Here is a 4684-nt window from a genome sequence, read left to right as displayed (position 1 = left end):
GTGAACAAGTACATAATGCAGTATGGGCTTATAATACAACTAGAAGAGAAGCTACTGGAATGTCACCTTTTTGTTTAACATATGGAGTTGAAGCGGTGTTACCAACAGAAGTTGTTATTCCGACAACAAAAAGAGAAGCTTGGGAGAAAAATCTTAGTGCGGGTTTAATTCTAAACAAACTTGATGAATTAGAAGAAAAAAGAGAAAAAGCTTTACAACATATGGAGAATTATCAGCGAAGATTGGCTCGAGAATATAATAAACGTGTCAAGATACGTGAATTTCAACCAGGAGATTTAGTTCTGCGAGAAACACCAATATATCAGCGAGAAAATGGTGGAAAATTAGCGAAAAAATGGGATGGACCTTACATCATAAAGGAGATAGTTGGAACAGGAGCTTATAGATTAATGGACCCAGGAAAGAGATGTTGGTCATAGATTAGATAGACCATGGAACAATTGTACTTGAAAAGATATTATCCGTAAGAAGCTTTGAGAAGTTATGAATTCTGAAAGAATAATTGCAGAGATTATCATGAAAAACAAGATCATGATGTGCGAAATTTTCGCAGAGAACAATGACATAAAAGAAAGGGGCGAACCTTTATGGCGTACACCCTAGTTCGCGAATAAAATTTCGCAAGAGGCAAATGTAAGACCTAAAGTACGTCATATTAGGGGGTACCTGTTACATGACTCAGGGAAAGGCTATACCGCCACCGGAACCTGAGTCATGGAGATTTGGGGTCAATAAAACCCATCCGGGAGAGGCACCTTGGATTCTCAACTTAAGCATATGACTTAGGTTGGGCGACTAAGGTAATAAGGACTCTCCCAAGGAGTGCAGATCTGATCAAGGCGCCGAGGTACACGGTTGAGTCAAGAGTGCCGAGGGCGTTTGAAGCGTCCTTGCCATTCTTGACAAGTCTTGGCTTATACTGCACTCGGCCTGAAGAAAACCCCACTTAGGGTGCAGTCTCGTAACCATAAGCCCTATAGGTAAAAGGGATAAGAGGCTGCGAAAACAACTGGTTGTTGTTAAGACTGGATGGGAGGAGCTAACCTTGTATGGTAGAAGTACGCCTCCTTGAAGGGGCAACCAGGGGGAAGATAAGGGCGGCACCCTCCATTAGGGAGCTGATAAGTGTCTTAAGACGCAAATGTCATGAGGCTTATTATTCGCAAGGATAATTAAGGCTTGTCATATTTGTGCAAATCCTGAAGAGGCAATAATACAAAAGAAAAATAAGATGAGATCAATGGGTTTTCGCATGAAAGTGCGAAGACGTCCTGCGATTTCATCGCAAGACGGCAATGTCATGGGGCTTTATTTTCGCAAGAATATTTAGGCCTGTCATATTGTCGCAACATTCCTGAAGAGGCCATAATACAAAAGAAAAAGTTAAGACAAGATCAATGGGTTTTTGTATGAAAGTGCAAGGACGTCCTGCGATTTTGTCGCAATGACAAGAGATGGCATAATAAGACCTTTAATTAGGAAGGAAAATAAGACCATATAATAAAACAAACTAATTATAAGCATTTATAACAGATTATTTTTCGCAAGAAAGATAATGAGAGGCAAGTATGGGAATCAATATACAAGAAGCATTATCTTTCTTATCAACAAAATATTAAAAGAAATAGTTGACTCCAAAGTCGATTGAAAAATGCAGCTCTCAAAAGTAATAAAAATAAGACAGCTCAAGAAAACAAAGCTAGAAAAGAAGCTCAAGCTTCAATATCAACATCAGTAGCAGGAGATGACAGAAGTTCTTCGCCAACATTCTCGCAAGCTTCTCCTTCATTTCGGCTTTGATCTTTGTCATGACTAGCATTTTGATTACCACCAGCAATTACTTGATTAGCATCTTGAGTATCGCCAGCAACTACTTCTTCGGGAGAAATTTCTTTATCATTATGATTAACACCAGCAGATATTTCTTTAGAAGGAACTTCTTCTTCATCTTCCGGGAAGTTATCCTCTGCACCGCTTTCATAATCGTAATCACTATCAGCAGGACGAGGAACTTCATCATCATCTAATTCTAAAGGATCAATTGATGTAGGAGGAAGAGAGTTGGACAATAAAATGTCGTTTACAAGGACTTCAGCCCGGAGATGAACTTGGCGAAGAAGTGCTTTTTGATGATTCCTATCTTTAATATCCTTAAAATAAGCAAGATAATCAAGTCTTCTTTCTGCCCGGTCGCGAGAACCAGTAAGAGTAGAGACAAGTAATGCATTCTCCTTGAGAATTTTAGCATATTGAGCCTCCAAATCAGAAATAGAAGAATGAAGATTCTTCTCAGACTCTGCGAAAAATAGAATACAAAATTTTATTAAAATAAGGAATTCAGAGAGATATGACAAAGGAAAGATAATTAAGGCAGTCAAACTATTATGACTACCTTTGTTTTGCGAAATAAGATGTTGAACCAAGGATAGACAACTATTCTCCCAATGATCCATTGCGTCATCAAATTTATCTCCAACTAAACCTTTAAGTCGAGACTGAAGATTTTTCTCTTTAGAAACAAGGAAGGCATTTTTCTTCGCAAGAGAAGAATAAGATTATTCTAATTTGGAATATTGATCTTTAAGCTGATTTTCCTTCACACTTAAAGCTATTCTACCTTGAATATGTGAATATCTTTCAGTGATAGATGATTCTGTTACTTCTTTAAGTTCATTTCTTAAAGAGCGAAGAGATTTTTCTTGGTCAGCACATACTTTTTGGAGAATATTAAGTTGTTGCGAAGATATCGCCATCTTGTTTAAATAAACTCGCTTCTCTTGAGACAAGGTTTTATTCTCATCTGATAAAGTTTCCATCCCTAAATTAGCTTTGGTTAAAGAATAAGAAAGATGAGATACTTCATTACTTAATAGATCTTGTTTTTCAACTAATTGGGTATTTTCATTGGTAAGGTTATTTATTTGATTAAGAGAATATGAATAAAGATTATCTAATTGGTTATATTGATCCATTAAAACTTATTTATCAACACGGGCTTCTTCAATAGCAGATTCAAATTGATATCTCTCAATTACTCGTTTCTGATTTAATGCTTAACATGCGAAAGAGGGATTTAAAGGATAATTAAGCGGGGGAAGGATAAAACCATCGAAAAAGCAAATTAAAGACATAGATGAGGAAATCATACCTCTTAACTCATCATTCTTCTTGCGAAGATTATTATGATCCATCAAAACGTTCTGAAGTTTCTGATTTTCAAGACGAAGAGCATTACATTCTTTTTCTAAAGTTGTCTGTGAAGCAGCTTTGTCAGAACCCAAATGCTTGCTCAGAATTTCGCAAACATTAGACTTGATGGGATCAGTGGAAGACTTCTTTCCATCATCTAGAATCTCAGATAAAACCTTGAAAGCAATGTTTATCCCTTCCACGCTCTCTTTAGACAAAGGAGGAGACTTAGGAAGAGAACTGGTAGAAGCAGAAGGTTGAGAAACATTTTCAATGGGAAGATAAGAGGCTTCATTCGCAGAAGGAACCACAAGGGGAATTTCAGTCATAGGAAGATCAATTGGAGAAATGAAATCAGAGGCAACATTCTCGCGAGTTGGAGATAAAATTTTATCTTGCGAATATATCGCAGGAGATTTGGAAGAAATAAAGTCAGAGGCAGCGTCTTCATGAATTGGAGATAAAGGTTTATCTTGCGAAGATGTTGCAGGAGATTTGGAAGAAATGAGTAGATTGAAGGGAACAGTAGTTGGAATAGCCTTGAGGTGGCGAGATTTCTTGTGAGGTCTATGAAGATCTTTATCACCCTACGAATTACAATCTAGATAAGAAACAGAGGCAACAATATTGTTCTTAGAAAAATATACTGTTTCTTACTACCTTCTCATTCGCAGACTTCCTTTTATGAACGACAACTTTATGCTGTGATTTGGGATTGTTAGGATTCTGAACTGAAAATTTGGTGTTGGAGCCGCTTTTGCTGAAATAACAAGAGTATGGGAATTACATAAACAACATCACATAAGACAATAAACAAGATCAATTTCAAATATATCAATTTCAACAAAATTTATAAGGAAGAAAAAAGAAGACTAACCTTGATGAATCCATGAAAGATGATAGCAGGGAAATTATCTTGAAGAAGATCACAAACTATGAAGATCTAATTTTAAGATGAAGAATAATTTAAAAAGATTGAAGAAGAAAGAAGAAAAGTTGCAACGATGGAGTTTGCAGAAGAACGATGAAGTTGCAGAGAGAATAAAAAGAAAGAAGAAGAGGATGAAAAGAAATATATATAGAGGGAACTTTTCCTCGAGAAAATAAACGTGGTTAATACAGAAAGATTTAAGCGGTTAAAAAGTAACGGTTACAAAAGACGTGTCGAGAAATAAATGGAAGAAAGAATACGTGTGATAAATGCAGAATATGAGAAAATAAGCGGTTGCGGCATTTCTCACATCATTCTCTACTTTGCAGAGAAGATATGAGAAGAGGCAAGATGTAGGATCATAATCTCGCAAAAGTTATGTTTCAGCGAAGTTAACAATGGTATTGCACAAAAGCGTCGCAGAACAATTTCAGAAACGATATCAGCAAGGATCATGAGAAAGGTGTCATAGTCTTGCGAAAATTAGAAAGCTTGCGAAGTCAACATTTATAAGGTTGCGAGAATGTCGCAAACCATATCCGA

The sequence above is a fragment of the Papaver somniferum genome, chromosome 4, assembly GCF_003573695.1.
Source record: "Papaver somniferum cultivar HN1 chromosome 4, ASM357369v1, whole genome shotgun sequence".
In the NCBI taxonomy this organism is placed as follows: Eukaryota; Viridiplantae; Streptophyta; class Magnoliopsida; order Ranunculales; family Papaveraceae; genus Papaver; species Papaver somniferum.
This window is presented reverse-complemented; position numbering follows the sequence as displayed.